Source organism: Staurois parvus, unplaced genomic scaffold (genome assembly GCF_062004578.1).
Source record: "Staurois parvus isolate SC_StPar_1 unplaced genomic scaffold, SC_StPar_1.0 ptg001310l, whole genome shotgun sequence".
Taxonomy (NCBI): domain Eukaryota; kingdom Metazoa; phylum Chordata; class Amphibia; order Anura; family Ranidae; genus Staurois; species Staurois parvus.
In genome coordinates, this window is record NW_028319106.1 from 614,348 (window position 1) to 642,150 (window position 27,803).

Consider the following 27,803-nt stretch of genomic DNA (forward strand, 5'->3'; position numbering starts at 1 on the left):
CCATGATCCCCTATTGCCCGGGGGCCCCATGAGTTGTCAGTCCGCCCCTGGGCAGTACAGATATCCCTCAAATGCAATTTTTTTGTAGACAGTCCGAGGTATTTATGCTCTCACCAGTGCAGTACAACAACATCATATAACTGGCGTGGCGGTGATCAGGGACACTGACTGGTGACAGTACCAAAAAAAAATATATTTTTTTTTCCATTTTTGTATGACTTTATTATTCATTTTTAAATTTTTTTATTTCATAACACACTGTGACCAGAGTAATATAATGTTACCATAGTAACATTGTACTACTCTGGGGAAGTGATCAGTATTTTTATTTTTTTTACAGATTATGATCGCTTATAACAAATAATTTCATTGCTATAAGCAAGCATTTAACTGAATGAAATTGATTCATTCAGGGTTTTTTTGTTGTGATTACCTGTGATTGGCCACAGCTAATCACATGACACATATGGGCTGTGATTAGCCCAGTCTGTACCATGTGATTACTGTGATCTATCACAGCTCGCGACACCATTATTTACAATGGATGGCATGATAGGAAGCCATCCTTTGTTTACAATTGTCATGTGACCTGCTGTGATTCGTCACAGTAGTCACATGGTTTTGGCAACGGGTTGGCACACAGCCAATGACAGATCTCACTACAGCACAGCCCCGCAGGGACATGCGAGACGCGATCAGGGAAGACGTCATATGACGCCCACCCCATTGACAATCATTTTGCTATTGGCCGGGCAGGAACTGGTTAAAGTGGTAGTAAACCTCAGATATGAAATATAAAAAAAAAATATCCCTCTATGGTGTGGTCTTTTCTCAGTCCAGTTTCTATCTACTGCCTCCTTACTCTGCTATAAGCATGAGCCATTTCCTGACACCAAGATAAAAAAAGGTGACAGGGGAGGACACACATTGTGATTGACAGCCTCAGCTCTTTTCCTGTGTGCTGTGTGAAGGGTGGTGTGTCACTTCCCTCCAATCAGCTCTCAAAGCTCTCCTAACTGATGTAACTTTTAGCTCTCTGCCCCCTGCTTTTGAGAGCTGAGAAATCTCTGTGTAAATTCTGGACTTTGAAAGGATGTAGGGGAATGACAGCTGTAGATAAACAGATACAACTTACGTAGGAGGATCTGTATCACCTTTGGGTAAGGGTTTACAACCACTTTAAAGGAATTTTATGGTCACTGTATACTTTTTAATATCATCGTAATAACATACCAAGCAATAGTTATACTTGACAATCCGATATAAGATTCTTTGAAAAATCTCCTTTCAGGCTGTGAGCGCTGCCTGTCTGCTGGGCATCCCTTTCCACAACTTCCTGGATTCCCTGCATGCTTTGCAGCTTATCCTCCACATAAAAGGACAATGTGTCCCACGGTACCTTGCTGCCTGCAAGCAGTGGTTCCTGTACTGACTCCGCCTCCTGAAACTCCTCCTCCCAGCACCTCTGTAGCTCAGAAGGTAGGTTCCATGAAATGTGTGGCACAGTATTGCCTACTCACAGGGCATAGTGACTACAGGTCACAGAATTCAAGGAAGTAAATGCATACCTCCCAACTTTTTTGAGATGGGAACCATGAACACCTATTAGCAAAAGTATGTAGGCATAAGACACACCCCCTGACATGCCCCCTTAAAAGAGAATCATCCAAAAATATAATGATTAGTTAAACCCCCCAAGTTCTTCTATTAGTACTATTCCTTTATACTGGCTTTTGAAATTTACAAACACAGCAATTTAGAAATTGGATGAAAGGTTTAGTGCTGGGAGACAGTGGAACCGGTCCTGTTAAACCGCTGTATGGTCTTGGCCACCGTGCTGCAGCTCAGTTTCAGGGTCTTGGCAATCTTCTTATAGCCTAGGCCATCTTTATGTAGAGCAACCATTCTTTTTTTCAGATCCTCAGAGAGTTCTTTGCCATGAGGTGCCATGTTGAACTTCCAGTGACCAGTATGAGAGAGTGAGAGCGATAACACCAAATGTAACCCACCCGCTCCCCATTCACACCTGAGACCTTGTAACACTAACGAGTCACATGACCCCGGGGCAGGAAAATGGTTAATTGGGCCCAATTTGGACCTTGTCACTTAGGGGTGGACTCACTTTTGTTGCCAGCGGGTTAGACATTAATGGCGGTGTGTGGAGTTATTTTGAGGGGACAGCAAATTTACATGTTATACAAGCTGTACACTGACTACGTCACATTGTAGCAAAGTGTCATTTCTTCAGTGTTGTCACATGAAAAGAGAGAATCAAAGATTTACAAAAATGTGAGGGGGGGACTCACTTCTGGGAGATACTGTAGATCAGATCAAAATGAGAGACAAATGAGGAGCAAAGAGGGACTTTTAGGGGCCATAGACGGGTCGAAAATCAGCCAATTTTTCGGGCGGAAAAATTGTTTTTTTGCACCATTAGTGGGTTAATTGGTCGGCCGAATTTCCCAGCAATAATGGGCAAATCGGCCGATCGTTTTACTGATAAAAAATCTACGCATGAGCCGTGACCTGCAAGAAGAAAAATATGAAGAAAAATAATAATAAGAAGAAGAAGAAAAAGAAGAAGAATAAGAATTCCAGTCCGCTATTATATTTTATATGAAAAAGTCTTGCGGTTGCAACAATGTATCCATTTGTATCCAAATAAAACCATCTGTATCTGAAATGGATACAAATGGATACATTGTTGCAACCACAAGACTTTCATGTAAAATATAATAGTAACAGTGTTACCTATAACGCTGCCACCTCCTCTCCACTCCCCCTCTCTGTTGGGGTCCCCCAAGGTTCGGTCCTTGGGCCCCTTCTCTTCTTCATCTACACCTCCTCCCTCGGCCAATTGATACACTCTCACGGCTTCAACTACCACCTCTATGCCGACGACCCACAAATCTATCTCTCTACCCCCCACCTCACGCCTTCAGTCTCGTATCACAAACCTACTGAGCGACATATCAGACTGGATGTCACTCCACTTCCTCAAACTAAATCTGTCCAAAACTGAGCTCCTAGTTTTCCCCCCAGCCCGCGCCCCCGACTTCTCTATCAAGACCAACAACACCACCATCAGTCCCTACCCTCAAGCCAGAGTACTAGGTGTCATCCTAGATTCGAATCTGTCCTTCCAGCCCCAAGTCCATTCGCTGACAAACTCATGCAGACTTTTCCTCCGCAACATCTCCAAGATACGACCGTTCCTAACCTCGGAAACCATTAAGCAACTCATTCACTCCCTCATTATATCACGCCTTGACTACTGTAACTCCTTCCTCATCGGCTAACTCCAACGCAGGCTATTCCCGCTTCAGTCTATCTTGAATTCTGCGGCCAGACTCATCCACCTTACTAACCATTCTCTATCTGCCACCCTCCTCTGCCAATCCCTCCACTGGCTTCCGATTGCCCAACGGATAAAATTCAAAATGCTGACATTGACGTATAAAGCTGTTCATAATACTGCCCCAAACTACATCACCGATCTGGTATCCAAATACCACCCAAAACGCACTCTCCGCTCCTCACAAGATCTCCTACTCTCCAGTTCCCTGGTCTCCTCCTCCCATGCCTGTCTCCAGGACTTCTCCAGGACTTCCCCCATTCTCTGGAACTCCCTACCCCAATCCATCAGACTGTCACCTACTCTCCTCCCCTTTAGGCGCACTCTGAAAACCCATCTATTCAGGGAAGCCTACCCCACCCCCTGCTAATTACTGAACTCCTCCACTCTCCCTACTACTCCATCCCCCACAGCTATCTCCTCCTGTACCACCATCCCCTCCCTCCTAGATTGTAAGCTCCAAGGAGCAGGGCCCTTGAACCCCTCATGTATTGAATCGTATTGTTACTGTACTGTCTCGTGTACTGTCTCCCATTATAATGTACAGTGCTGAGCAAACTGTTGGCGCTATAAAAATTCTGTATAATATTAATAAAAGCGGAGCTTTCTGCAAGGGACAGAAGTAATTATGGGGTTAAATGCCGGCCGTAGATGGGACAAAAATCGGCCGATTTTTTACCGTTGGTGGATTTTTCTTCTTTTCCTTTCTTAAAAAACGGCCGGTTTTTGACCCGTCTATGGCCTACATTAGTTCTGAATCGGACAGATGGGAGCTATGGTAAATATGTGGGGATCTTCACAAAGTAACTCTACAAACGTCAAGGTCATTCAGAATAATAGGAATGCCTTAGAAATAATTGGAACATAATGAGGAAATGAATATAACGATTTCACAGTTTGACCTTAGATACACTTTAACAAACAAATGGTGATGGGCCAATGGGAATAGGTCCTTAAACGGCTCGTGCCTTTATCGTTTCACCATGATTTTCACAAAGCCATTTCTGTTCCATTGTACATCTAGGGGGCTTATCAGAAGTAAAGGAAAACACCTAAACACTTCTATTAAACATGAGAGGTGACGGTGAGAATCCACCAGCTGAACCTCTGCACAATATCACAAGCACTCCTTCACAAACAGGCAACTCATCGTAGCTTCCTTCAAGCACCTCTTGTCCTTCAATCACCATCAAATCATCGGTACGGCTCATGTAAATATCTTCACTTCCTCAGGAACACTGCTAATAAAACGACTTATCAAAACTCCTCCAAAGAGCAGAACGCTGAAAAAGGGAAATTATTCATACGAACCGTATTTATCAATATGTGATTTTTTTTTTTTTTTTTTAATAACTGCTTTCGGATGTAAGAAATAAAATAACTCCACAAAATTCAGGGATTGTTACAAGAAAACTCTGCGAAACATAAAATTGCATCATAAAAGCCATAAAGGCAGCCGCTCGCTCTGCATATTGTTTCACTATTCAGCAAAAAAAGTTAGCGATCCGAATCGGACTTTGGCCAACTGTAACTCCACCGGCCTGCCTGCACCCCAGCTGAACTGTGTACGTTCTGGACTGCACTAGCCACTGAAAGGCTGTGTGATACGAGCCAAAAAATGGATCCGGTGAAAAATTAAAGCTGAACTCCAGGAATTCAGCCACTTTGTAATATGCGCTGGCATGCTATGAGTTAGGTCCAATGAGGGGCATACCACTTTGTGGACTTATCTCTTTAACCCCTTGACGCCGGCATAACACAAATATGCAGCCTCACAGAACTGGCTTTTTTCCATGGGGTGGCATATTTATTTTTTTATTTCAGGTACTTATACAGCGCCGTCAATTTACGCAGCGCTTTACATATATGTTGTAACCCTCAAGGAATGTACAATCCAGGGGCGGACTGACCATTTGGAAACTCAGGCACTGCCCGAGGGCCTGGGGTCAGAAGGGGGCCCCATGAGATGCCCCTGGTACCTTTTTCATAGGCTTTTTTGAGTTTGGGCATGGACACAGGGGCCCCATGATCCCCTATTGCCCGGGGCCCCATGAGTTGTCAGTCTGCCCCTGGTACAATCTAAAGTTCCTAACTCGCATTCATACATACCCATACTAGGGACAATTTAGACAGGAGCCAATTCACCTACCAGCATGTCTTTGGAGTGTGGGAGGACACCGGAGTATCCGGAGGAAACCCATGCAGTCACAGGGAGAACATGCAAGCTCCAGGCAGGTGGTGCCGTGGTTGAGATTTGAACAAGCGACCAGAGCACTGCCAGGCGGAAGTGCTAACCATTTAGCCAGTGTGCTGCCCGTTGCGTATCTGTCTTTCTGCTGGGAGTGCGCAGCACAGCGCGCTCCCAGCACAAAGACTGCGGTGTCACTGAGAGCCCCGGGTCCTGTTCTAACGATCGGGAGCCAGACTCCCAATTCTGGGTCCCGTGATTGCTGTGATAGCCTCTGATTGGCTATCACAGTGATCAGTCACTGTACAGCCCAACCCCCTTGTTTTTTTTTTCTCTCTATAAATGGAGGAGAGAGATACACAGTATCTCTCTAACTGCTGGCATAGAGGGAAAAAAATGTCTGTAAAATAAATAAATATTCAAAAATAACATAAAAAATAAAGAAAAAATACCCAGATCAAGATTTTATCTAGTTCAGTGCCAGGGTAAGGGTTTGGGTCAAGGCCAGGGTCAAAAGGTCAGGATTTAAACAAAAAATTGGTGTCAGTGTGGTTTAGGTAAAAAAACAAAACAAACAAACAAAATGCGCACTATTGTTTCTGGGCTGTACTACGGGTACAAACAACAAATAACATAGACATATATGGTATCGCTGCGATCGTCAAAAGCTGGAGAATTTATTTTGGGTTGTTCTTTGGTGGTAGGTTATGGTAGTAACAAGAAACACGCAGCTAAATTACTATTTTGGGCCAGTTTTCCTTTGATAATAAAAAAAAAATCAGGATATATCATTTACCATTTACCACCAAATGAAAGCCCAATTTGTCCTAAAAAAAAGCGGTATAATCCACCCGGATGTACAAAGTAGTTGTGATAATACGGACGGTTTTACTAACACATGTCAACATTGCAAAATTGTGCTTAGGCATTTAGATTTGTTTTACCCTTAGGCGTGAATTTACACGTGACAGTTTTACAGAGCGTCAAGAGTACAGCTACCACTACACTCCCGGAGCTCTGACAGGGGACACGCCGCTCTCTCATACAGCAGCCGTTGTGCCCGCCCTTCCCCCTCTGTTGTTCATTTACAAAAGCCTTTGGGGGAGATTTACTAAAACTGGAGCGCTCAGAATCTGGTGCAGCTGTGCATGGTAGCTTCTAACTTTATCTTGGTAAATTAGGCTTTGGCAATAAAACCTGGAAGCTGATTGGTTTCTATGCAGAGCTGCACCAGATTTTGCACTCTTCAGTTTTAGGAAATCGACCCCTTTGTGTTTTGGGTTCACATACAGAGCATCCAGAAAGCATTCCCAGCGCTTAACTTTTGCCACATTTTGTTATGTTACAGCCTTATTCCAAAATGGATTAAATTCATTTTTATCGTCAACATTCTACAAACAATACCCCATAATGACAACATGAAAGACGTTTGTTTTGAAATTTTTGCAATTTATTAAAAATAAAAAACGGAAAAAAAAAAACCTCATGTACATAAGTATTCCTAGCCTTTGCCATGACACTCAAAATTGAGCTCTGGTGCATCCTGTTCCCACTGATCATCCTTGAGATGTTTCCACAACTTGAAGGGAGTCCACCTGTGGGACATTCAGGTGATTGGAGTCCACCTGTGGGACAATCAGTTCATTGGAGTCCACCTGTGGGACATTCAGTTGATTGGAGTCCACCTGTGGGACATTCAGGTGATTGGAGTCCACCTGTGGGACAATCAGTTCATTGGAGTCCACCTGTGGGACATTCAGTTGATTGGAGTCCACCTGTGGGACATTCAGGTGATTGGAGTCCACCTGTGGGACAATCAGTTCATTGGAGTCCACCTGTGGGACATTCAGTTGATTGGAGTCCACCTGTGGGACATTCAAGTGATTGGAGTCCACCTGTGGGACATTCAGTGGATTAGAGTCCACCTGTGGGACATTCAGTGGATTGGAGTCCACCTGTGGGACATTCAGTGGATTGGAGTCCACCTGTGGGACATTCAGTGGATTGGAGTCCACCTGTGGGACATTCAGTGGATTGGAGTCCACCTGTGGGACATTCAGTGGATTGGAGTCCACCTGTGGGACATTCAGTGGATTGGAGTCCACCTGTGGGACATTCAGTGGATTGGAGTCCACCTGTGGGACATTCAGTGGATTGGAGTCCACCTGTGGGACATTCAGTGGATTTGAGTCCACCTGTGGGACATTCAGTGGATTGGAGTCCACCTGTGGGACATTCAGGTGATTGGAGTCCACCTGTGGGACATTCAGTGGATTGGAGTCCACCTGTGGGACATTCAGGTGATTGGAGTCCACCTGTGGGACATTCAGTTGATTGGACATGATTAGGAAAGGCATAAACCTGTCTATAGAAGGCCCCAGAGCTAACAGTGCATGTCAGAGTACAAACCAAGCCATGAAGTCCAAGGAATTGTCCGTAGACTGCTTAATTGTCCGTAGACTGCTTACATTAAAGGTTAAAAAACGCATATTCCCATGCCCAAAACCACTCACGGATGCCGAGCAGATTCCTCTCAACATGCCATGCGGTTTTGCCAGCTTCCAAAATGGCCGACACGCCGCTTCCAGTTCCTTTCCTGCGCGTCCGACGTCACTTCCCTTGACGCGTTTCGTCACATCCGGGACTTAATCATAAGGGGTGTTTTTGTTTTCATGTACACATCGTCGTTTACAGGCAGTTGAGTTTACAGTCGTTTTTTTGAACGCACCAAACTTGCGTTCAGGGGTAGATTTTAGCTGCATTTAAAACGCTTGTAAATACGTATAAACATGGCTAAATGCGTTTATAAGCGTTTGCGTTTGGAAGCGTTTTTTAACTGTTCCATGTCCAGATGCTGTCCGGAGCCTTTTTTCATCGTCAGAAATGTATGCAAAGTGTTTTCCATGTGTTCAAATGCACCCGGTACACCAGCGCAGTCAGTTCCAGGTTTCGCGTGAAGGAAAACAATGGTAGAACGCGCCGCATTATGCTCATGATGGGATCCATAGTGAATACAACCAGAAAAGACAGGTCATCTCCACACATACTGCTCTCTCTGCTTCTACTCTCTCTATTTCTCTAAAAATGTCTGAAATAGTTAATTTTTTACCAGGGGAGGACTGACCATTCGAGCACTAGGGAACTGCCCGAGGGCCTGGGGTCATTAGGGGGCCCCATAAAATGCCCCTGGTACTTTTTATAGGCTTTTTTGGGTGTGTTTTGAGTTTGGGCGAGGACACAGGGGCCCCATGATCCCCAATTGCCCGGGGGCCCCATGAGTTGTCAGTCTGCCCCTGTTTTTTACTGTTTTTCAGTACTTTCTGGGCATTTGGGAAGGTCTCCTGATGTTAAGCGTTTTCCATTTATTCAAATGGACCCGGTACACCAGCGCAGTCAGTTTCAGGTTTCGCGTGAAGGAAAAAAATGGTAGGACGTGCCGCATTATGTTCATGATGGGATCCATAGTGAATACAACCACAAAAGACCAGTCATCTCCACACATACTGCTCTCTCTGCTTCTACTCTCTCTATTTCTCTAAAAATGTAGAAAAAAAACGTCAAAAGCCAAAAACAGGCGCTGTAAAAACGTCAACTCTGCATGAGGGCTAAAGGTCTATAAAAAATGAAAACATGAGTTTGTAAACTTGTAGGCTCCATAGACGACCTGAAGGGGGTGTTTTTTACCTTTTAGGTGCTATTTTTTCAGTTTTTCATTTTCTGTGCAGTGTACCTTTAATTCACCTCCGCGCAGCACCCCTTTCGATTCCATTTCATTAGATAAATCATGGAAGAATCAGAGCCCAATTTCAAGAGCAGCCGTCTCAGGAATGTTAAGACTTTTTAGCCAACTTTGAAAAGAGTTCTATTTTCATTCTGGCACCGCTTCCCCGACTGCCATCAACCCACATTCTCCCTCCTATTAATCGCCGTCCACCCATCCGTACCTGGGCTGGCTACAGAATCTTTAAGCGCCTCTGAATTCCCTCCCGCCGAAGCATCAGCATGTTAGTTGTCAAACTGCATGAGCACAATTGAAATAGTCCTGTCAGTAACATTAAATCAAACTTTAATGCAGTGTCCGTGAGCTGCAGCCAAGAAGTGTGCATCGTCTGTTTCTCTATTTCCAGCCTCATTCCCCGGGAATGATAGGAAACCAGGTTTGCATAGCAAATAGAAGCCGCAAATACTGGCAGAGCCCAGCAGCTATCAAACAGTCTGTGGCACCGGGAAAGCACAAGGCAGATTTTAAAGGGCACGCAACCCTCAACTGTGTGCAAATAGACTTTGCCGGTAGAGGGGGGTGGGTTTAGGAAGAGGCAACGGTAAAGGTTGTGTGTTTTCTTTTTTTTGGGTGGTTATAACCCTTCTCACATCTTTTTCTCCATTGGTGTCCCATTATTATTATTATTATTATACAGTATTTATAAAGTGCCGATAGTTCGCTCAGCGCTGTACATTACAAAGGGGGACAGAACATGTGACAGAACAATAACAATACAATGCAAAAGATGAGGGGATCGAGGGCCCTGCTCCTTGGAGCTTACAATCTAGGAGGGAGGGGATGGTGGTACAGGAGGAGATAGCTGTGGGGGATGGAGTGGTAGGAAGAGTGGAGGAGGTTGGCAAGTTAGCAGGGGGTGGGGTAGGCTTCCCTGAAGAGGTGGGTTTTCAGGGTGCGCCTAAAGGAGAGGAGAGTAGGTGATAATCTGATGGGTTGGGGCAGGGAGTTCCAGAGGATGGGTGACACCCTGGAGAAGTCCTGGAGGTGGGCATGGGAGGAGGAGACCAGGGAACTAGAGAGAAGGAGGTCTTGTGAGGAGCGGAGTGTGCGTGTTGGGTGGTACTTGGATATTAGGTCGGTGATGTAGTTCGGGGCAGTATGGCTTTGTACATCAGTGTTAGGATTTTGAATTTGATCCATTGCGCAATCGGAAGCCAGTGGAGGGATTGGCAGAGGGGGGTGGAGCCAGTGGAGGGATTGGCAGAGGGGGGTGGAGCCAGTGGAGGGATTGGCAGAGGGAGGTGGAGGACACTGAGTGGAGGCCAGTGGAGGGATTGCAGAGGGGGGTAGAGCCAGTGGAGGGATTGGCAGAGGGGGGTGGAGCCAGTGGAGGGATTGGCAGAGGGAGGTGGAGGACACTGAGTGGAGGCCAGTGGAGGGATTGCAGAGGGGGGTGGAGCCAGTGGAGGGATTGGCAGAGGGGGTGGAGCCAGTGGAGGGATTGGCAGAGGGAGGTGGAGGACACTGAGTGGAGGCCAGTGAAGGGATTGGCAGAGGGGGGTGGAGGACACTGAGTGGAGGCCAGTGGAGGGATTGGCAGAGAGGGGTGGCGGACACTGAGTGGAGGTCAGTGGAGGGATTGTCAGAGAGGGGTGGAGGGCACTGAGTGGAGGCCAGTGGAGGGATTGGCAGAGGGGGGTGGAGGACACTGAGTGGAGGCCAGTGGAGGGATTGGCAGAGAGGGGTGGCAGAGATGGAGTGGTTGGAAAGGTGAATGAGTCTGGCAGCCGTATTCAGGATGGACTGAAGCGGGGATAGCCAGCGGCGAGGCAGGTCAGTGAGGAGGGAGTTGCAGTAGTCGAGTCGTGATATGATGAGGGAGTGGATGAGCTGTTTAGTGGTTTCTCCCATTGGGGAGATTTCTTATGATTTGCTGTCCTGTAGACACAACAGCATTTATGAGGATATCTCTCCAATGCACCAATTTTTGTGTTGCCTAGGGCAGCACAAAACCTAAATACACCACTGGATTATAATACATTTCATCAAACTAGAAAAGTTAAAATTTCTGGGGAAATTGTGTGAAGTGTTCTTGCCTCCACGAGTAGTCTACAACTGGAAAGGCATAGGCGACCTATATTTTGATGTATAGTATGTCTCTGAAATATTAAAAATGAAGGCACAGTCGCAGTTTAGAAATTGCCCTTCAAATTTGAGGTGGCTAGAGTGCAGTTTCAATGAATGTCAATGGGCGGCGTGAGTTGCAAACAAATGGTCATATTGTGAAAACTATCAGGACTATGGCTTAGCCGTGGACATTATTAGAGGCAGCCGGGATAGCTGAACGTTTTGATATAAGATTTGTGTAGGTGGGCTTGAAAATGAGGGAGTGATGGCAGTTTAGAAATCATGTCCTGATTTTTCTGCTCACACTCTAGCTTTTGTCAGCTCCCACTCTAGTTTTGAACATTCCGCCATTCATTCCTATGGGACCAATTTCACCACAAAAACGGCGATATTTCGTGAACCATTCAGCGAATGGAGCGAATTGGAGGGGAGGTGACACAAGCTGTTCTCTGTATTTATCCTCATTGCCGTGATGAGTGTACAGCTTCACTGAGCTCAGAATAAATGTACCCGGCTGACATGTGATATCAATCATAAATCACGGTGACAACCGTCACAGAAGGGGAGGATCTCACAAATCACTCAGCATCTGCAAACAGAGGAACAACTATGAGGAAAATGGCCCCTTAGTGAAATCAGTATAGGGCCCGCCAAAATCCAACATAAAGAAATCATCTCAGCTGGTCACATGACCCTAATGTCTAAGGGCTCCATGTGCATTTGGAAAACTCTTCTGAACGATGGAAACTGACTGCTGGAAAACTTAGGTTAAAAAAACATCAGTTTAGCCGCATTTGCATACCGCGCTTATGAGCGTTTGCGTTTAGAAGCGTTTTTTAAAGATAACATCAGGAGACCTTCCCAAATACCCAGAAAGTACTGAAAAACAGTAAAAAACAGGGGCAGACTGACAACTCATGGGGCCCCCGGGCAATTGGGGATCATGGGGCCCCTGTGTCCTCGCCCAAACTCAAAACACACCCAAAAAAGCCTATAAAAAGGTACCAGGGGCATTTTATGGGGCCCCCTAATGACCCCAGGCCCTCGGGCAGTGCCCTAGTGCTAGAATGGTCAGTCCACCCCTGGTAAAAAATTAACTATTTCAGACATTTTTAGAGAAATAGAGAGAGTAGAAGCAGAGAGAGCAGTATGTGTTGAGATGACCTGTCTTTTCTGGTTGTATTCACTATGGATCCCATCATGAGCATAATGCGGCGCGTTCTACCATTGTTTCCTTCACGCGAAACCTGGAACTGACTGCGCTGGTGTACCGGGTCCATTTGAATATATGGAAAACACTTTGCATGCATTTCTGACGATGAAAAAAGGCTCCGGACAGCATCTGGACATGGAACAGTTAAAAAACGCTTCCAAACGCAAACGCTTATAAACGCAATTAGCCGCGTTTATACGTATTTACAAGCGTTTTAAACGCAGGTTAAATCTACTCCTGAACGCAAGTTTGGTGCGTTCAAAAAAACGACTGTAAACTCAACTGCCTGTAAACGACGATGTGTACATGAAAACAAAAACACCCCTTATGATTAAGTCCCGGATGTGACGAAACGCGTCAAGGGAAGTGACGTCGGACGCGCAGGAAAGGAACTGGAAGCGGCGTGTCGGCCATTTTGGAAGCTGGCAAAACCGCATGGCATGTTGAGAGGAAGCTGCTCGGCATCCCTGAGTGGTTTTGGGCATGGGAATATGCGTTTTCTAACCTTTAATGAAAGCAGTTACAATAAAATTAACAATCTTATATAAAAAACAGAATTACACTATATTATATCCATACATCTGTTACATGAGCACTCTGGAGTCTTGGGAATGTACGTTTAAACCATGAGGATGCTCAGGAGGATATGGTGGATGACATCCTAAGAGGAATACTTCAGGAGTGGAGGAAAGGAGTGGAAGTGTGCTGATGATTCCTACTATATAAATAAGGCGTTTTTACTTTTTTGTTCTGGTAAGAGTATATATGCTTTTTCACTATAGAAGTATACACGGTTGTGGTCACTTGTTTTTTGCTGTATTCACAGAGTGACGCACTATTATTCACGTTGCACAGTGTTCACTTTTTTTTTTTGCACTTTTTTGGGGAAGGAATGATACCTTTCTGCGATTTATTGATTAAGGAAAGGCACTATGTAGTTTTTTCTTTGTGGAGGGGCTCAGTACCAAAGAATTTGACAAGCTGGACTTATTTGTTGCAGTGATTTTATTTTTGAATTTTTGAGTGACGTTACACAAATAATTTTCTATTTTGGACATTGGACTGTTTGTTTTGGGATTTATAGTTTTGAGTTTAGCACTTGGGTTTATGGTGTGGAGTTTATGGAAATATTAGATTTTTTGTTTAACCCCCCTGGCGGTATTCCCGAGTGTAGCTCGGGGTAAAGTTTCAGCACCACAAGCGGTAACCCCCCCGAGCTACACTCGGGCTTACCATGCGGCGTTGCTCCGGGATCCCTCGATCACTTACCTTGTCCTGCGCTCCCGCGATGTCCCCCCTGCAGTGTCCCCGGCAATGTAATCCAGCAGATGCCGGCATCTGTCATATGGGTTCCATCCCCTGCGAGCGTCGGGACGTACGGGAGACGGAACCGGCAGGAAATTTGAAAATGACAAAAAGTGCCATTCACTAAAATCACTAAAATCACAGAGTATAACATTCCTGTATCAAACCATTTCACATACATTTTGTCCCGAGTGCTTTGTCCGGCGCCCTGCCTGCATTATTACTGTTCTTTCTGCCTGGAAACTGAGAAACGTCCATGGCGTCCTAAAAGCGTCCCTTTAGGTCAGACGCGGTTTTAGACCGGCTAGAGAACAGCGATAGTAAATCAGAACCACTTGCAGAATTGAGTGATAATGATTGGTGGGGGAAATTCCTCATCAGACACTGAAAACGATTCTGCGACTTTGCTCAGCGATGTGCGAACTTGGCGCTCTATTTCACATTTCAGTGTTTTTGGTCTGATTGTATTATTGAATTAAATTTATTATTATTATATTATTTTTTCATGATTATTTATTAAATTATAATTTATAATTTCGTGTTTCAAGTTTTATCCTCCCCGGGATGTTTACTAGACTCTTGTCCGGACAGATTTCAGTGAGTTATTCCTAAAAATTACAGGCCTACAATAAAAAAACTACATATTTCCATGAAAAAAAAATGTACCGCTTTGAGCACAGAAATACGGACATCATCAGACCGCTAGGGAGGTTAATGATTTGCACTTTCAAGGGTGGAAGTATTTTTTCTAGTATGTGAAAGGATATTTGGGTTAGTTTAGTGGTAGGTGATACCGTACTTATATTTATACGATGATTTGTACACGGACACAGAAGAAAACATTAGGGAGAGTTCAGGGGCTGCAGAAATAAACGCAGAAAAGCTCCTGAACGTGAGTTTATCAGCTGCAGTGTACATGAGCCCTTATTAGAAAGTCCTTGTCTCTCACTTTACAAAGTTCCTGTCTCATTAGCTACCCACAGACATGACAATCGCCTTATTGGATGACAATCTACTGTCTGAGGATCCTCCTGGCAGTCATGGGGAGTAATCAGGATGGTTACAAGAGTCTGTCTTGGTTGTTATTATCTCCTGAGACCAGCCAATTACTGTCTCCCATCGATGTTCACAGGAACGTGACTGCACAAAGCACTTGTACTGCAACGCATGAAGGCACACCAAAAAGCAGACCTTGGGCTCTATTGCGATGCAAAACATGCAGCATGCACTACATTTTTCTGTGCTGTGGTGCGTTACCAGCCATTGGTTTTCAATTGACTGCCCAACACAACACAGGTGAGGGCATTGTAGAGCAGTCCATGGTGGTGAGACACACACAGAGACCCTGACACTGACCAACACCCCCCTACTCCACGAAAAGAGCCTGCCATTGACCACCAACATCATCCCAGCCCCCCCACCCGAGAGAGCCTTCCACTACCACCGCCCCCCATACACTGGCAACCCCACACACCCCGGCGAGAGCGAAGACACTCACCTTCACAGCTCCGGACATCCGGGAACAAGAGTCAGGCTCTGCATACACCATCAAGCAGCTTCACAGCCTCTCTCAAATCCCACCTGGTCCCCAGTCCCCATGCTGCTTGTGTCCCTTCTTCCATCCTTTCTTTCAGGGGGCAGCGCTGTCCCCCAGAAAAATGCCGCCCTAGGTAAGTGCCTTGTTTGCCTTGTGGTAAATACGCCCCTGCGAACACACACTGGGGTGGATTTACTAACGGCAAGTAGACTGTGCACTTTGCAAGAGCAGTTGTTCCAGAGCTTAGTAAAAGAGGTGAAACTCTGCTGACTTCCATCATCCAATCATGTGCAAGCAAAAAAGCTGTTTTTTTTAAAATTATCCTTGCATGTGATTGGGTTTTCTTTGCAAAGTGCACAGTCTATTTGCCTTTATTAAATCAACCCCATAGACTGTGCACTTTACCAAGTGCATATGCACTCTGCAAGTGCAGTTGCTCTAGAGCATTGGTGGGCAACCATTATTTTCAACTGAGCCAAATCTCGCCAAAACCAAGATTGAAATTTATTTTGAGAGCCACATTTTTAAAACTGAAAATACATCCCCCATATAGTAATTCACCCCCCATAGTAATTCATCCCCCATATAGTAATTCATCCCCCATATAGTAATTCATCCCCCATATAGTAATTCATCCCCCCTATAGTAATTCATCCCCCATATAGTAATTCATCCCCCATAGTAATTCATCCCCCATAGTAATTCATCCCCCATATAGTAATTCATCCCCCATATAGTAATTCATCCCCCATAGTAATTCATCCCCCATATAGTAATTCATCCCCCATAGTAATTCATCCCCCATTGTAATTCATCCCCATAGTAATTCATCCCCCATAGTAATTCATCCCCCATATAGTAATTCATCCCCCATATAGTAATTCATCCCCCATAGTAATTCATCCCCCATATAGTAATTCATCCCCCATAGTAATTCATCCCCCATATAGTAATTCATCCCCCATATAGTAATTAATACCCCATATAGTAATTCATCTCCCATATAGTAATTAATCCCCCATAGTAATTCATCCCTTATATAGTAATTCATCCCCCATATAGTAATTCATCCCCCATAGTAATTCATCCCCCATAGTAATTCATCCCCCATAGTAATTCATCCCTTATATAGTAATTCATCCCCCATAGTAATTCATCCCCCATATAGTAATTCATCCCCAATATAGTAATTCATCCCCCATAGTAATTCATCCCCCATAGTAATTCATCCCCCATATAGTAATTCATCCCCCATATAGTAATTCATCCCCCATATAGTAATTCACCCCCCCCTATAGTAATTCATCCCCCCTATAGTAATTCATCCCCCATATAGTAATTCATTCCCCATATAGTAATTCATCCCCCATAGTAATTCATTCCCCATATTAAGTCCCCAAGTCCCCCCTGTGTCAATTCACTTACCTTTGCTCCGCGCGTTCCTCTCGCTGTGTTCCTGCGCCGTTCTGGTCTTCGGGGCGGACTGTGAGAGGAGAGGAGTTCGTCACGCTGCCCCGCCTACATCCTGACAGCCAATGTTTGCCACGCTCCGCGGGCCGGATTAAAAGGTCCGCCGGGCCGTAGTTTGCCCATTGCTGGGCTAGCTGCAGAGTCCTGACTTTTGGGGCGGCCGCCCGAGAGGAGGGAGGGGAGCGGGCGCCCGGCACACAGAAGAGCCGCATTAAAGTGTGCAAAGAGCCGCATGTGGCTCACGAGCCGTGGCTTGCCGACCACTGCTCTAGAGCACGGGTGTCAAACTGGCGGCCCTCCAGCTGCTGCCAAACTACAAGTCCCATGAGGCATTGCAAGAGTGACAGTTAGAAGCATGACTCCCAAAGGCAGAGGCATGATGGGACTTGTAGTTTCGCAACAGCTGGAGGGCCACCAGTTTGACACCGCTGCTCCAGAGCTTAGTAAATGAGGTGAAGCTTCCCTTTGCAAAGAATACCCAATCACGTGCAAGAAGAATATAAAACAGCATTTTTGCTTGCACATGATTGGATAATGGAAGTCAGCAAAACATCTGCTCATTTACTAAGCTCTGGAGCAACTGCACTTGCAAAGTGCACAAACTATTTGCCTTTAGTAAATCATCCCCATTGCGGGTTACAACAGGCTGTGGTGCTTGGCAATGTAGGTGCATTATAGAAGTGTGCTGAAATGCTATTCAAAATGAATTGCACCGCAACACAGCAACAAGCGCAATTGCCAGGTTGGCCAAGCTGAGCCTACAAGTTTATGTCGTCATCTGCTGCACTCATTAGATTTCTTGTCCTGAGGGCAACTAGAAAATGCCTGCAAGTCCAACTACCATCTATTATCCCAGGCCAACTTAACTCCTACATGGAAGAAAAATATATTTGAAATATATGTTAAAAATATTCTTCTCAAACACACTGACATATATTTGAAATGCTACAATTTTGACCATATTCAATATATTTCAAAATATATTTCAATAAATATATATATATACTGCATGTTGAAATGCGTCTTTGTTACAAAATATATGAAAAATGTTTTTAAATACATTTCAAATATACTGTTTGTCTTTAAAAATACAAATCTATATTTTTGGAATGCATTTACAAATATATGTAAAAATGACTTTTTTTAAAAAAATTTGAAGAATATATTTAAACAATCTATATTTTTAAACATATAAAAAAGTCATTTTAACATATATTTGTAAATGCATTCCAAAAATGTAGATTTGTATTTTTACCCCTCACCTACAGGGCACTTATACCCCCTTCCTGCCCAGGCCAATTTCCAGCTTTCAGCGCTGTCGCACTTTGAATGACAATTGCGCGGTCATGCAACACTACACCCATATGACATTTTTATAATTTTTTTGTGACAGAGCTTTATTTTGGTGGTATTTAATCACCTCGTGGTTTTTTATTTTTTCTTAAACCAAAAACCACTGAAAATTTAGAAAAAAAAATTTTGTTTCTTAGTTTTTGTTATACAATTTTGTAAATAAGTGATTTTTCTCCTTCACTGATGTGCGCTAATGAGGCTGCAGTGATGGGCACTGATAGGCTGCACTGATGGACACTGATAGGTGGCACTGATGGGCACTGATGAGGAGGCACTGGTACGTGGCACTGATGGGCATTGACAGGCATCACTGATGGGCACTGAAAGGCAGCACTGATATATGGCACTGATATATGGCACTGATAGGCGGCACTGACTGGCACTGATAGGCGGCATTGATGCACACTGATAGGCGGCACTCACTGGCACTGATAGGCAGCACTGACTGACACTGATAGGTGGCACTGATTGGCAGCACTTATAGGTGGCACTGATTGGCACTGACTGGCACTGATGGGTGACACTGAAAGGCAGCTCAGATGGGCACTGATATGTGGCATTGATGTGGCACTGATGGGCACTGGCACGTGGCACTGATGGACACTGACAGGTAGCACTGCTGGGGCTACACCGATCATCAGGGCACCAGGGGCGGACTGCCCATTTGGAAACTCGGGCACTGCCCGAGGGCCCGGGGTCAGTAGGGGGCCCCATGAGATGCCCCTGGTACCTTTTTCATAGGCTTTTTTGAGTTTGGGCAAGAACACAGGGGCCCCATGATCCCCTATTGCCGCCCATGCAGGGCACACTGATCATCAGTACCCCGATGATCAGTGTACATGTCCCTTCTGCGGAATGCCGATTACCGGCTCTCCTCTCCTCTGTCAGTGTGACAGCGAGAGAGGAGAGAAATGCCGATAACCAGCATTTCCCTGTTCACATGTGATCAGCTGTGATTGGACACAGCTGATCACATGACTGAGCCGACATTGTAGCATTTCAAATATATGTCAATATATTTGGGAAGAGTATTTTTAACATATATTTCAGATATATTTTTCTTCCATATGGCTGTCACATACATGTGAAGGAATATTAGGAGCCACTCCTTCTCCTCAGCAGGTCATAGCTGTCAGATGTTGGGATGGGCAAAGACGTAGCGTGTTATGAAATTCCCCCCCCGACAGGAGATGCATGCTCCGTAGATATGCAGAATCCAAGTAGCACCATGGTCTTCACCAGAGCACCCCACAAGGAACAATAGGCCGGTAACCCTAGTAGCCCACAGGCTACTTTGCAGCAAAATGCAACCGGGTCGCACCCCTCAGAATCACCCCACTAATGGCGAAAATGGATATCAGTAACATGGAGGGAAAGAGGAGGAGGAAAAGCAGTAAGCAATGGCGGAGGTCAAAGAAGGCAGCAGCCAAAGATAGTCAGTTTTATTCAGATTTTGAGACAGGAGGCAAGGAAGTATAGTCTGTTTCCAGGCAGAGGTTGAGACGGGCAGCATACAAGGATGGTCAGAAATGGGCATGTTTGGCAAACGTATCAGGAGAGACGGCATATTCAGACTATCTGGGTCAGCAACAGGAAAAGCAGAAATCAAGCTAGCACTCCAAATGGTATCTGTCGGGAAATCACAGCACTGTCTGCCCTAAAGTGACATGAAACCCTCAACGTTTTTAAGCATTTGAATAAATCACTTACTGAGTTTGCAACTTCTTTATCTTTTAATCCTTGACTATGTTGCAGTTTAAGCTGGTGCCATGTTCACTGTTGCAGGTTACCTGTTTCAGGGTGGCTCCTTTCTTTTGCAGCATCCTATGCATGCAGGGACTAGAGTTGTGAATCCCTACACTGTGTGCACCAATAGGAACACACAGCCCTGTAGCCTAGGATGGAAAGGTACTCCCCAGCTGCTCCCTCCTCCTCCATTCTCCAAGCTAACAGACTGCCTGGAAATTGCACTGTCTATTGTTAACTCCTTCCTGTGAAGAAAGGACGTTCAGTGCTGCTTCCCTGAACGTCCAGTGAAGACAGGACGTTCAGGGAAGCAGCACTGAAAGAGCAGGAGCCAGCAGCTTTGAAAGATGTAATCTGTACGTTCTGGGGTAAGAATTTTAGCAAATAATTTACTGGAGAGTGTTTATTGTGCTCAGTGTGTGAAACTAATAAACACTGAGGGGGTTTATAACCGCTTTAAGGTAAGGAGTTTATACACCCTTTTGGTCCACATCCCCGACCAACCATGTGCATACACACACGTGTACCAATCCACGAACAGAAGGCCACAACCAGGGGAGAGGATGGACGGGTCCCCCTGACAGTCCCTTAACGCCAGTAACAACATTTCTAAACACTTGTTTTGATATACACTTTAGTTCTTCTGTCCCACAAGTTCCATGACAACCACTTGTGTCGTTCTTAGACAATGATTACCACAGAAAGATATAAATAGTTTGCAAAGAACCTTCAATTATGTAAGAATGTATTCATTCAATGTCCACTGCCAGGGCAAATCATCACACAGTCAGGTAGAAGGGGAGCTTCCTCTACGTGTTCCACATACCTTTACATCGATGGTGCCGATGAGCCGCCTTTATAATGAGAGATCCATGTATTATACTCCTGCAAAAAAAAACAATAAATAACATGGAATTATGTCATAATATAGAGTAACAGTATATTTATTTTCAGGGCAAGGTCCTGAAAAAGGCCAATTACACACAAGGCTGATATTTCATACTGATGTGGTGGATGGAGGCAGATTGAATCATTTACTGGTTTAATACCTCCCTTGGGTTCTCCGGTTCATTATTTTACATTGGAAAGAATGCAGTGTAGCACTGTGGCTGCTGTGGCATGTGGCAGAGCCAGGAAATCTGATGAGTGGATTTCATGCAGGAGATTCAGCCCACCGTGTCATTTTAAAAGTCACTTTTAATATTTCTACTTCTGTAGCTTTTTTTATAACACGATCCCTGATGATCCCTGATGATCCCAGGGGCATCTCATGGGGCCCGGGGTCAGTAGGGGGCCCCATGAGATACCCCTGGTACCTTTTTCATAGGCTTTTTTGAGTTTGGGCAAGGACACAGGGGCCCCATGATCCCCTATTGCCCGGGGGCCCCATGAGTTGTCAGTCTGCCCTTGCCCATGAGCCAAGCCTATCACCTATTTGTAAATGAGTTGCACTATTGAAGGACAAGACCCTCTACGTCTGAATCACAGTGAATTTTCAAAGCTGACTAGGAATTTGCTTAGGTGCCCAATTCCCCTTTAAAACCCCCCCAAAAAATTGATCTGCGCTTTTTGTAAAGCCCATCTGCCAGCGATATTTGTCTATCTGGTTATCCTTTATTAAAGTCTGTCAGACGCTACAAGGAATTTGTGTATAAGAGGATTGCTCCTATCATAACTAAGAGGTTTACAACAAAATCCAAACAAGCTCAACTCCATAGTACATTGCAGCAAAAGGTTTTAAAAAAAAAAAAAAAGGCTTTCGAACTAGAGAGCCACCGGCACATATAAGACATTAACCGCTTTGCTAGCCGGTTTGCTGAGCAATAAAAAGACAAGCGGGGACGTTGGTTGGAAGAGATCCTGACGCGGCCTTGATTACCTTTTCCAAATGACAGATGGAGTTTCCACCAAACACCCAAAATAATTGCCATTTAGACCTCGCAACTGTCGCAGGTGAACTGAGAAAGCAACAGGTTCATCTGTCACAAGGCGCTCGGCAAACGGGTAACTTTTAAACGAACATCCAAGGGGAAAAAAAAAAAAAAAAGCGGGTCTCTAAATCAGAAACGATAATATATTAAACAGATTTCAAGAGCTTAGCATTTTTAATGAGATTTTCTTCTAGAAAATAAATACTTTAATCTCGCTAGCTTCATCCTGATTACATGTTGATGGCAATATCCTCTTCCAGTTGGTTGGTAGCTCTTAAGAAGAAAAAAAATTATTAAAATGTAAACTTATCTTTGAGACTTTACTAGTACAAGCGGGGAACTCGCGTTTTCTACCTTCAGATTACAAAAACCTCAACTTCAGGCAAACAGCTAAATATTCCATTTAAATTGACTGAACACGTCAACCCGAAGATCTGCAATCCTGTTCAGCTAGCCTTGGGATCCAGAAGTGTAGTCAGATCCCTGACCTTGAGTTAACGTTTACGTTCACGTTTACAGAAAAAATGCAAAGGTAAACTAACAGGTACGTGCTCCCCTCCCCCGCAGTCCCCACTGTACTTACCTCTGGTGATGCTGGGCTATTAGCGCCCAAGCAGCCGGTCCAACAATCCGGAGATTTGAAATTGCTGCTCTTCTCCCTCTTCTCTGTGCAGCACTTTTGGGATGGGCCAGCGCAATTCTGATTGGCTAATGCTTGCACAGTGAATTGATCAGGTCTGTCATGGAATCGTCACAGAGAAGAGGGAGAACAGCGGAGATAGAGAGGGGTAGAGAATTCCGGAGGATGGGGGAAGCTCTGGAGAAGTCCTGAAGACGAGCATGGGAGGAGGAGACAAGGGAGCTAGAGAGCAGGCGGTCGTGCGAGGTTGGGGTGCCTTGAGATTGTGCAGAATTTTAACCACTTGCCTACCGGGCACTTATACCTTACCAGGCCAATTTTCAGCTTTCAGCGCTGTCGCACTTTGAATGACAATTGCGTGGTCATGCAACATTGTACCCATATGACATTTTTATTATTTTTTTCTCACAAATAGAGCTTTCTTTTGGTGGTATTTACTTGTGCTGGGGGTTTTATTTTTTGCGCTATAAACAAATAAAGAGCAAAAATATATAAAAAAAAAAAAAAAGGTTTCTTTGTTTCTATTATAAAATTTTGCAAACAGGTAATTTTTCTACTTTACTGATGTGCGTTGATGAGGCAGCACTGATAGGCAGCACTGATAGGCAGCACTGATGGGCACTGATAGGCAGCACTGATGGGCACTGATAGGCAGCACTGAAGGGAACTGATAGGCGGCACTGATAGGCAGCACTAATGAGGTGGCATGGATAGGTTGAACTGATAAGTGGCACTGATGATGGGTACTGATAGTCAGCACTGATAGGCTGCACTGACTGGCAGTATTGCTGGGCACTAACTGGCGACACTGCGGGGCACTGACTCGCGGCCCTGCTGGGCACTGACTGGCGCCACTGCTGGGCACTGACTGGCACAACTGCTGGGCTGCACTGATGGGCACAGGTGGGTGGCACTGATGGGCACAGTTGAGTGGCACTGATGGGCACAGGCGAGTGGCACTGCTGGGTGGCACCGCTGGGCACTGGTGGGTGGCACCGCTGGGCACTGGTGGGTGGCACTGCTGGGCACTGGTGGGTGGAACTGGTGGGTGGCACTGCTAGGCACCGATCATCAGGGCACCGATCATCAGGGCACTGATCATCAGTGCCCTGATGATCGGTGCCAATCCCTGCTCTGACAACTGCCAGTTCTGGGCAGTACTTTCCCCACGTTCTGACAGCGTGAGGAAAGTGCAGCCGAGAACCGAAAATTGCATTTCCCTGTTATCAGCGTGTCATTGGACACGGCTGATCACGTGGTAAAAGTCCGCTGTGATTGGCCTTTTACCACATCACGTGATCAGCTGTGTCCGTAGGACACAGCGATCACGGAGATCGCCGGGTGCGCGCTCTGGGGGGCGCGCAGGAGAGGGCGATCTGGGAGGACTTCATATGACGTTCTCCCAGAACTGGCCGGCCGCAGTGTAGCCGTCATTTGGCTATCTTCGGTCGGTAACTGTTTAAAAGATGCCTTGACTGAAAAAAGCTAGAGAAACACTGTTCTAGAGGATCAGTTACCAGTTGGATGTAAATGAACAGGCGGTCTGTTTACTTCCAACAACAACCCCATAGAGAACAGCTGCTTGTGCAGAGCGGACACGGACCTGTCACCCCCCTGCTCAGCAGGGATCAGTGGACAGATTCCCCTCTGAGCAGGCGGATCCACTTGGCGGTGGATTAGCATTAGTTTCAGCTAGAAAGGATGAAATAGTAACTGTGGGATTCCTGTGTGACCCGGCACTAGTGTTCCATAATTCGATCACATTATAGAGCCAACCTGTTTGGTCACATTATGGAACACTAGTGCCGGTTCACATAGGAATCGCACAGGAACACGTTCCGCATTCCTGTGAGATTCAACTTTCATTCATTTGAATGGGCTGAAACTACACTGTATGGCACAAAAAGTAGTGCAACCATTACTTTTAGAAATACATTGCATGCAACCGGATTGCATGGTACTACTCGGGAGATAGTAGGGATCACTGTAGTAGCAGTGTAGCAGCAGTGCCTATTACAGCGATTTACAGCTTCAGGGATCCACAGGCATGGGATATGCATCCAAGCTAGATCAATGTAACTATGTATAAATATCCTGCAATTCCTTAACCACATCCCCACCGCCCTATAGCAGATATACTGCTACAGGGCGGCAGGGGTGTGCAAAATCACGTATATATACGTGATTTTGTATTTCCGAGTAGGGGACATGCGCGAGCCCTACCCACGCAGCCATTCGCGGCCGCAGATGTCAATTACCAGGTCCTGGCCGGGGATTACCGCGGATCTCCGACGGGGAGGAGGGCTGCTTTGTTTACTAACAGTCCTCCTCCCTGTCGGCTCAGGCACACTGCTCTGGATGGCAGCCAGCCAGAGCAGTGTGCTTACAGTGAAGCACCAACACACCGCCCCCCAGTAAAACACTCCCAGCACACGGTTAACCCTTTGATCACCCCAAATGTTAACCCCTTCCTGCTCAGTGCCATTAGTACAGTGTCAACGCTTTTTATTAGCACTGATCACTGTATTGGTGGCACTGGGGATGTCAGTGACACCAAGTCAGTTCCCCCCCCCCAGTGTCAAAATGTCCACCACAGTCCCGCTATAAGTCGCTGATCGCCACCATTACTAGAAAAAAATTCCCAATATCTATACCGCCATTTGAAAGCGCTATAACTTTCACATAAACCAATTATTTGGTTTAATTGGGATTATTTTTTAGCAAAGACACGGAGCAGAATACATTTGGGCCTAAATTTATGATGAAATTTGATTTTTTAAATTTTTTACTGGACGTGTTTATTAGCAAAAAGTCAAAAATATAGTTTTTTTTTTCTCAAAATTGTCAGTATTTTTTTTGTTTATAGCGCAAAAAATAAAAACCGCAGGCGATCAAATACCACCGAAACAAAGCTCAATTCGTGGGAAAAAAGGACGTAAATTTTATTTGGGTGCAGCGTAGCATGACCGTGCAATCGTCAGTTAAAGTAACGAAGCGCTGTAATGCAAAAATTTGCTTGGTCAGGAAGGGGGGGGAATCCTCAGGAGGGCAAGGGGTTAATTTAAAACCATCTGTCCACCTATGACTGCCCTATCCATAGGGTGACAACACTGCTGTGCCATTCCCTTACAGAATGAACAGCATGGTCACCTTGTTACACCTTTACTATCGTAAAGGGCCCGACAAGCCATCTATGTGGATGCCTCCTCTGCCTTCACCCAATGCAGAGTGGGGACACATTGGGGGTGATTTACTAAAGGCAAATACTTTAGATTGTGCGCGCTACAAAGTGCAGTTGTTCAGAGCTTAGTAAATAAGCAGCAGTTTTACTGACGTCCATCATCCAATCATGTGCAAGCAAAAATGTGGTTTTGTTTTTTTTTTTCCTTGCACATGATTCGGTATTCTTTGCGATGCGAAGCTTTACCTCATTTACTAAACTCTGGAGAAATTGCACTTGCAGAGTGCACATTCTCTTTGCCTTTAGTAAATCGATCCCAGAGTCCCTGATCTGCAGATCACCTGGTACCACAGCCGGGAAAATATCTCTAGGGAGAACCCTGAGCATGACAGACGGGAGTCACTTTGGGTGGGGGGCCCATGGAACCCAGCTCACTTTGAAGAGGTGGGGAGACCCTTGTCTCAGCTCCCCATATCCCTATTATGTGTAAATCACCCTGTGCCTGTTAGGGGTACAGGGTGATCTCCCATGCCCGCCTCCAGGACTTCTCCAGGGTGTCACCCATCCTCTGGAACTCCCTACCCCAATCCATCAGACTATCACCTACTCTCCTCTCCTTTAGGCGCACCCTGAAAACCCATCTCTTCAGGGAAGCCTACCCCACCCCCTGCTAACTTACCGACCTCCTCCACTCCTCCTACCACTCCATCCCCCACAGCTATCTCCTCCTGTTCCACCACCCCCTCCCTCCTAGGTTGTAAGCTCCAAAGAGCAGGGCCCTCGATCCCCTCATGTTTTGCATTGTATTGGTATTGTTCTGTCACATGTTCTGTCCCCCTTTGTAATGTACAGCGCTGAGCGAACTATTGCCGCTTTATAAATACTGTATAATAGTAATAATAATAATCTGTCCTAATATTGGGGTGGGGGGTTGTTGATTGTTTGATATTATGTGGCTGCATCCAATTGTTCTATTGTTTGGGAGCAAACTATTATGGGATGTATGTGTATAAAGGCAGCACAGCGGCTAAATGGTTAGCACTTCCGCCTGGCAGTACTAGAGTATTTGGTTCAAATCCCAGCCACGGCGCCACCTGCCTGGAGTTTGCATGTTCTACCTGTGCCTGCGTGGGTTTCCTCCCACACTCCAAAGACATGCAGGTAGGTGAATTGGCTCCTGTCTAAATTGTCCCCAGTATGTGTATGTTTGAACGTGAGTTAGGGACCTTAGATTGTACGCTCCTTGAGGGTTAGGGATCTTAGATTAGGGACTGATGGGACTGATGTGAATGTACAATATATATGTAAAGTGCTGCGTAAAACAGACAGCACTATAGAAGTACCTGTAATAAATAAATATTAGCTTAGTGGGGGGGTGTCTCCAGCAGCCCTCCCTCCTGATGGGACTGTCTGCTGTTGTGAAGTTTGAATACCTGTGTGTCTCTTGCTACTAAATGTAGATTGCCCCGCCCTGTGTCATTGTACAGGGAGGGGGGATTGTCCCCTGAGTGTATATATCTTGTATCTTTGTTATAACAAACTAGTCTACTTCCTGGTTTACTTCAAGACCGGTGTCATCTAGTCTTGTATGGTCGGCTGTGGTGTCTGTTGTTGGTGTTCGGACGGGGAAGCTGTAGTCTAACGGAAGTACCCAATCGCAGTCTGGGTCGGTTCTGTTACACTGACAAATATCGTCTTCCGAAGGGAAGGCAAACAACGGCAGCCTCCATATTGCCAGCACAGGTTTCCTTTAAGGCCAAGATATCTTCCTCCCGACTGAAGAAAACAGTGGCAGTTATCAGCACCGAACCTTCTCTTCCCAACTCCACACTGCAGCATCAAAGGGCCGGGGGTACAGCTCCTACACACATTTGCAGATATACTACTGAAGTTTTGGTATTCTTCTCAATAACCTCCAACCTTCTCAGTTCAGCATCAGCGGATGAAAATAAAGCAGATGAAACCGTATGCAGAGAAAAACACCCAATTATTCTGCTGCACCTCACATTTCTGGGCCCAAGCCTTTGTGTCGTAAT

General features: G+C 45.4%; 1 long non-coding RNA gene across 1 annotated transcript in view; it reads right to left on the bottom strand.

Moving 5' to 3' along the window:
- The window catches only part of LOC149437121 (uncharacterized), an 830,460-nt gene that overhangs the window by 511,017 nt on the left and 291,640 nt on the right, over positions 1 to 27,803 (bottom strand). The window contains exon 3 of the long non-coding RNA XR_016308178.1: positions 20,842 to 20,900. This is a non-coding gene — a long non-coding RNA (uncharacterized LOC149437121). The remainder of the gene's footprint in view (positions 1 to 20,841; positions 20,901 to 27,803) is intronic.